Here is an 8,014-nt window from a genome sequence, read left to right on the forward strand (position 1 = left end):
CTTTGTTATGTAGTTTAACCATATTTCCAAATATTGTTTTGGTTCATTATTGCAGAGAAGCTAAAATTAAAGTCTTTATTTTCTCTGATATCCTTCCATTACTTTATTCCCTAATAACAATGCCCACGGTGTAATGGCTGACAAGCATTAAAATAAAATTGAATTATCAATGCAAGAACTGGTACAAATAATCACATATTATTCAGCTCATTCATTGTTGTTGATTATCAGAGTTATTTTTATTGTATGATCACGTTAAATTCACTTAAATAATCACAGTACAATTCTCACCTCTATAGATATGTCAAAGTGAATGTCAAATTGTTAATATTTCAAGTAAATATAAATTTACATTTTGCTCTGTTTTATTCCAGGAATGACAGGATGAGTTACATTATTATGGGAAACAGGAACAAGTGAAGGTGGTGGCTCTCAGACGTGAGGCCTTAAAGCCAAAGGGCCAGGTGGTAGTTACAGTGGGGGGGGGGGAGGTACCTAGTGCCCCGCTCTCCTCAGAAGGCAGTGAGGATGGTGACACTGACTGGAACGGGTTAGATGACAAAGCGCCCACGTATGGACAGAGGGAAGACAATGGGTGGGATGACCCACTGCCCGATAAGGCCCAGAAGGCCCTGTCTATGGCTCCACTGTACATCAAAACTCAAACTTGGACAGACAGTAGGGAGCAACAAGGGGAACTGACAAACGAAACCTGAACCGTTTATCCAGCTGAATGACAGATGTTGGTGAATGAACACCCAGCCTGATAGAGAAATGGTAATAATGGGCCTTATTGGGACAATATGGATGAATTAGTAGAGGTACACAGTCTCACCGAATATGATGTATGGACCCTCCCTCGGGCCAAGATGCCCTGACGTGTACAACAGAATCTGTCCCTGCAATTAGAGGGTGAGGGTGTGAGTCGGTTCCCCCAATGCACAGCCGATCAGTGGCTCCAGGCATTTACAGATATTACAGGGACACACTGGGGAGGGGACAGGCTGAATGGGCTAAAATAACCTTGGTGTCTCAGGGAACCAAGGGTAATATCGAGGATCATACAGAGAGGAAGTCTGAGGTGTGTAAGGACCACGGGGGATTACCAAACCCAAATCTGTGATAATGAAATAGGTTTGATGCATTTAAAAGATGACATGGGACCCTATTTAACTGTAATTATAAACATGGGACTCCCAGTGGGAGATAATTCTAACCCCATTCTGAATTGGGTCATGAGAGCTGAGGCAAACGGAGAAACACAGGGGAATAGCTGCAGTACAGGGAGGGTAATCAGACCCACAATGTTACAAGGGAAGCAGAAAAGGGGACATAGCCGAGGAACGTAGGCAGAGAGAGGGAGATAGATGTTCACATTGTGTGTGGCCTGTGTTCATGTAGGTAGATGCATAGCCCCTGAATATTCATTGACGTGCTGTTAAGGGGCCAACACTTGCATGATTCTAACACCGGAGCATTTTTGTCAGTTACCGATAAGGATTTACTCCTCCCCCCATCAATTACTAAAATGAGGGCAGTCGGAGAGGGAACCCAGGAAGCTGGATGAAGCAAACCTGCCCCGATGTAGACCGGGAGTATGACAAAATGTATTCAGATATGGAGGTGTGACACTCAAGAAGAGACCATTCTGGGAGTTGCTCCTATTTATTCTAAAATGGCAACTATTGACATCAACACCCGAATTTAAACATGGGGATGTTCCGGCCAGGACTGGGACAGAAAGAAAAGGAGAGGCAACCTCTCCGGAGTAGCTACATTGGAGGGAGACTGGGACAGTCAGAGAATCTGGTGGGTTATAGCTCAGACTCACTCAGCGGTGTGCGTAACTCAAAAAGGAATGTGGGTTGTTTTCTATTGACCCTGTAGAGATAGAGGGCCCTCTCATTCCCCACACAAATGCGATCTCATCAAAGCTGGGGCTGAAGACGCAGTAATTGTGACAGTGATAGATTGACATAAGCTGGAAATAGTCTGGGTCCATACCTGTGGACATTGAATGGCAGATGAAAGTGGTGTTTACTGACCGAGGAGAACAGTCCACCAGGATACTATTACCTCAGGGATCCCGCAATATTCCAGTATATCCCACCGATGTGTGTTTGATGGATTGAGTCACACTGATCTAACCACAACACCTCATCACCTGAAGCGGTGAGAAAGAACATATCCAGATATTAGACAGAGTATTGGATCAGGTTAGCCAGGCCAGGCTTAAAATTAATGCACAGAGAGTGTAACTGGGAAGGTAGGGAGAGACGGAACTGGGACATCATATTGGGGAGATCAAATCAGGAAGGAAGAGGGAACAGACCCAGCGGGAACAAAAACTATGATTAAAAAATTATCCACCCACACACCGTAAAGGGATCAGGCAAACTTTTGGATTGTTTAATTATTGTGGGAATTTTGTGAGGAATTTATCCAGAAATAGAGAACCATCACGAGCCCTGGCAGAAGCGCAGACATTAACCAGGGGTGAGGGAGGCAAAATGCACACAGTCAGCATGCCTTTGGTATAGTTCATGACTGGGCTTGGTGAAGGTATATCACCCTGTCTGGGGGCCACATTGAGCATGAAGAACAGGTCAGAGAGTTAGTGGAAGCAGCTAACTTTCCCAGTGAAGCAGCACTAATGAAGATTAGAGCTCACAGGAAAGTAGAAACCTCACACCAACGGGGTAGTTGGTGAGCATGGGTGAGCATACTTACTGAAACAGGGCAGACATTTGAGGAGGATGCAGTGGTAGTAGCTACAGAAGCGAGAAAGGAAAGTTTAAAGACATTTCCAGAAACAGTCCCATAGCAGGAGAAACAGGAATGGGAAAAGGATGGGGCAGTAATAGGACATAGGATGATCCGGCAGTGCCACTGTACAAGACAAACATTATGAAAAACATATCATGGGCTGGCCCTTATTGATCAGGATAAAATGCAATATCGGATGATCATCTACAGGGGTGTTCTGGAACAAGAAGGTTTTGTCGAAGGGGTGTAGTCTGTACAAAGTGTGAGCAAGGGAAAACAATCAGGATAAAATGGAGGCAGCAGCAGGGGCCCACATGAAAAATTACAGACGGATTTTACATACACCCCCATCCCAATCCCAGGGAAGGAAATCCTGCTGGGTCTTAATAAACAGGTTTACTCAGGGGGTGGAAGCATTCCCCTGCAGATTCTGACCAAGGGACACATGTTCCAGGAAACGAAGTTAAGCAGCTCTGTGGCCTGTTTGGTACTGAGCAGAAATCCCATCTCACATCCCACCCCCAGAGCTCAGGGACAGTGGAAAGAATGAAGAAGACACTGAAAGCTAGTCTGACTAAGGCCCTGACAGAGACAGGCCGGGATGGGTTAGTGTACTCCCCACAATCCTAATGAAACTGATGTCAACCCCAGCAAAGGGAACTGAGCAATCCCCCTTTGAATTAGTGACCGGATGGACTATGCAGCTGCCAGAGGGTATGGTAGTGGGAGGGCAGGAGATGTACAATGGCAAGGATAGGGTGAAACAATTAGTGAAAGAGCTGACAAAGCAACTGCATGAGCTGAGAGGGGAAGTTGCAGACGGACAGAGAATCAGAGACTGGGAAAGGGAGCTCATAAACATCCGAGCTGACATCCCAAACCCAGGAGATCGGGTCGGGGGGGGGGGAAATATTAGTGGAACGTATGAAAGAAACACATCCAAATGCTGGACTTGGCTGGGGGAGTCGCAGAATTCCAGAGAGGGAACTCTTCCATCCTGCATTAGTAAGGAGCTCTGAATAAACATTGGTCGTGCTGCTCAACACAGAACTCAAGGCTCCTCTTTGATATTTCTCCCAGTAACAGTTGTGCAGGGGTATGTTGGTGGCTGGAGGTCTGTGACCAGTGCCTCTGTTCCACAAGGGTCAGAGCTGGGACATCTGTCCTTTGTAATACATATAAATGATTAGCCTGAAAATGTAAACGACATAATTAGCAAGTTTGTAGATGGCACAAAGTGAAGAAATTGTGAATCACGAAGAATGTTGTCAAAGGAAACATCAAGGATGAGATCAGTTGGAAGTTTATGCGGAGAAATTGCAGATAGATTTTAATTCAGACAAGTGTGACGTGATGCGTTTTGGGAGGCTCATTGTAAGAGGAATGTATACACTAAAAGGAAGTGCCCTGAGCAGCATTGATATACAGAGGGATCTTCAGGTGCAAGTTCACAACTCCCTGAAAGTGGTGAAGGAGGTGGATGGCAGGCTTGCCTTCTTCTGTCAGGGGAGTGAATATAAAACTGTCATTAGGCCACCTTTGGGGGATTGTGGGCTGTGTTGGGCACCGCATTATAAGGAGGATGTGGAGGCTTTGGAGAGGGTGGAAATGGGTTTACCAGGATGTTGCCTGGATTGGGAGAGGTTGGAAAATCTTGGATTGTTGTCTTTGGAAAGTCACTGGCTGTGGAGTGATCGAGAGGCACAGACAGAGTGAATAATCTGAATCTTTTTCCCAGTGGAAATGACCAATTCCACAGGCCATAGATTTAAGGGGAGAGGGGGCAAGTTTAAAGGAAATGAAAACCGAAAGAACAGCAGATGTTATAAACCAGAAAGAAAAACAGAAGTTTCTGAAAAAGCTCAGCAGTTCTAGCAGCATCTGTGAAGAAAATTAGTTAACATTTCTGAGGAAGGGGGACTGGGCCCGAAACATTAACTGATTTTTCTTCACAGATGCTGAATGACCTGCTGAGCATTTTCAACCACATCTGTGCAAGTTAAAAGGGAGTTGGGTCAGACAAGTTTCTGATGCAGAAGGTGGTCAGTGACTAGAATGTACTTGCCTGAGAGATGGTAAAAGCAGAAACGATCAGAATGTTTAAGAGGCATTTGGACAGACAGATAAGCAGGCAAAGGTTGGCAGGGATATGGATCATGTACAGGCAGATGGAATCAGTTTGGAATGGCATCATGATCCACACAGACATGGTGGGCTGATTATTCCAGTGCTGCACTGTTCTGTTTTCCGGGGGGTAGAATGTGTGGAGCAAGAGATAATATTTTGAGTATAATATGTCTCTTCTTTAGAACACACAGTAAGTTGATGCATTTTGGGAGACGCAATGTAGAAGGGAATATATATTTGAATGGCACAGACACAGAGAGCAGGACAGCAGGAATGGGGTCAATGTGTACAAATCCTGAAAGGAGAGAGAACATAACGTGTTTTGAGTAAATGTATAGGATGCTGAGCTTCATTAACAGAGGGAATGATAACATACTCATGGAAAAGATGCTGATCATTGACAAAGTTCTGGTTTGGTCACAATCAATCATTGCATCCAATTGTGGTCAACAGATTCCTAGTTAGGATGAGGAAGTTAAAATACCACAGAGAGGCATGTTCCATACTTTGCTTCTCTTTCAGGATGCATTGGTGACTCAAGGGTTAAACATTCACCTGCCAAAGGTCTTCCTGCCGTGTTGTAACAGGACAAGGCCTGTACTCTTCCAATACAGACTGAACACCTCAGTAGGGGTGAGGCAGACCGTATCTTCGAAATAGAACCTCTTGGAGCCACACATGTGGATTCCACCATAACCCCAGATAGAGCAATTTGCCCTTTCCAGACAAGACTGAGAGCCCTGGGCACAATCCTGTTAAACTGCCTCCTGCTCCCATTGTCTTACCTCCCCTCCATATGAGCATAGGTAAGTGAATCCTCCATTTAGTGAAGGAAGAATCCTTCTGCCTTAATCTCTTCCCATCAACACTTAATCATGAACAATACTATAATCAGGTTCTGTAATCCATCACACATTATCACAGGACATTGGCATTCATCAAGCTTTGTAAATTCATAATTACCAGCTTTAAACTATGGAATTGCAATTGCCCATGTGACTGATGTGACTTTGTCTAATTCTTATTAAATATACTGTCTCTGTGGGTAAGGCAGAGATTCGTGAAGATGAGTCTGTACAAGTAGACACTAAGCTACTTTAGAGATGCTTTGAAATTCTTTCCAGCTGTCCAATAATAAAGCTACTGCTGTTGTACAGAAAACTTGTGTCGTCTGGATTTGTGGAACAAAACAGACATTAACAAGGAAGGATATGAGTGATCTTCAGGGTGTGGAGTACAGACTTACTGGAGTGGTTCACTGATGAAGAAAATGCAGTCACTGGATTGATTTGAAGAGATTGCTGCTTTCTTGGAAATAAACAAATTGAATACATTTTTGATAAAGCTGTATAAGATTATAACAGACCTAGATATAGCAGACAAAAATATCTGTATTTGATAGGTGATGGCACAAGAATTAAGACCAGATGTGAGGTTTTGAGACAGTGGGAGATGAGTAAGTATCTCTGCTGACTGTATTGGCTGGAAATATGCAGAACATGTTGCCTATTATGGTGGTGCAATTAGAGAAGATCAATGATTGATAAAAACAATTAGATCAGTTGTGGGGGAAATAAACTTGCAGAGTTTGGGGTACGGAGGGGGAATGAGAATATTGGATTCTGCTACAGAGAGCCAGCTTGGATTTGATGGGCCTCTTTCAGTGCTATAATGCATTTTATTTGGACTTGCTTAACTTGCTCTCGTCACTGATTAAATTGTCATTGAGGTAAATCTGTTCAGTGTTCCTACTCAGACCAAGACAGGCTGTCCCTCCACAGCAGGAGATAATGGTTACTGCTTTATACTGCGTTCTTTGGGGGGTGGAGGGGGGTGGGGTGCGGGCTAACGGTGTGTGTAACAGTCTGCCAGCATTTATCTGAAATGGTAAAACGCCAGTGTAGCCACACTAGGAATCGACTCTGAAAATGTGGGGAATGTCAGAAGGGAATTCTTGACCCATTCCCATCTGGAAACTGACCAAACCAGTCAGACTGGGGAGCTGTTCACCTGCTCTGTGTGTGTGTGTGTATGTGTGTGTGTGTGTGTGTGTGTGTGTTGGGGGGAGGAAGGAATTGGATTCACTCAGGCATCCATCCTGCTGAGAAACCCGTCAATTTACTGATAGCTACAGTTGAAGGAATCTTTTCTGTTTTTCACGCCAACGAATGAACAATGGTTTTGGCAGCTCATAACGTTGTGCACATAGAGATCTTAGCTTTGGAAATGTTCACAACATTGTTGAACATGTACAGATTCACACTGGATAGAGACTTTTATTTTCCTTTATTCATTCACAGGATGAGGGTGTCGCAGGCCCGGCAGCATTTACTGCCCACCCCTAATTGTCCAGAGGGCAGGTAAGAGTCGACCACATTACTGTGGGTCTGAGGTTACAATGTTGGCCAGACCAGGTAAGGATGGCAGCTTCCTTCCTGAAAGGGTATTCGTGATCCAGATGGGTTTTTTCTGACAATCGATTAATGGTCATCATTAGACTCTACATTCACAAGTTTGTTTTTATTGAATTCAAATTCCACCCATCTGCTGCAGTAGGGTTTGAACCCAGGTCTCCAGAACACTATCTGGGGTTTTAGATTAACTGTCTCACAACAATATCACTCGGCCAGTACTTCCCCACATCACTGTCCATCTGCACAGAGTGAACAGGGATTTTCTGGTTCATCAGAACTGGGTAATCACACATACGTTTGCTCAATGATTACAGGAGTTGGATGTTGATTGGCAATTGAAATCCATCTCCGAACCATGTATTCTGGGGTTTGTTTCTGGTGATGATTGGAAACACCATCAGTCTTGTTATCTTTTGGGGATAAAAACAGTTTCAATTAGCTTTCTGTCAAATGCATGGCAATCAATTCTATCTCACAACTCTCAGGCAGATTAGTTTCTTTTGAAGGGCTCTCCATCTCCCCAACCTCCTCCATCCTCACCCCCAACAGTACAATAACCTCATAGAGTCTCTTTGTGACTATGAATGAGACAATCTGATCAGCTGCTTCTTTCCCTACTCCTGTGTCAAGTTGGATCTTAAACTCCCCTTACTGCAGTTGTGATCTGGCATCATTGTACAGTGTTGCTCGTATTTCATGTCTTGGCC

The sequence above is a fragment of the Chiloscyllium punctatum genome, unplaced genomic scaffold (assembly GCF_047496795.1).
Source record: "Chiloscyllium punctatum isolate Juve2018m unplaced genomic scaffold, sChiPun1.3 scaffold_483, whole genome shotgun sequence".
Classification (NCBI taxonomy): Eukaryota; Metazoa; Chordata; class Chondrichthyes; order Orectolobiformes; family Hemiscylliidae; genus Chiloscyllium; species Chiloscyllium punctatum.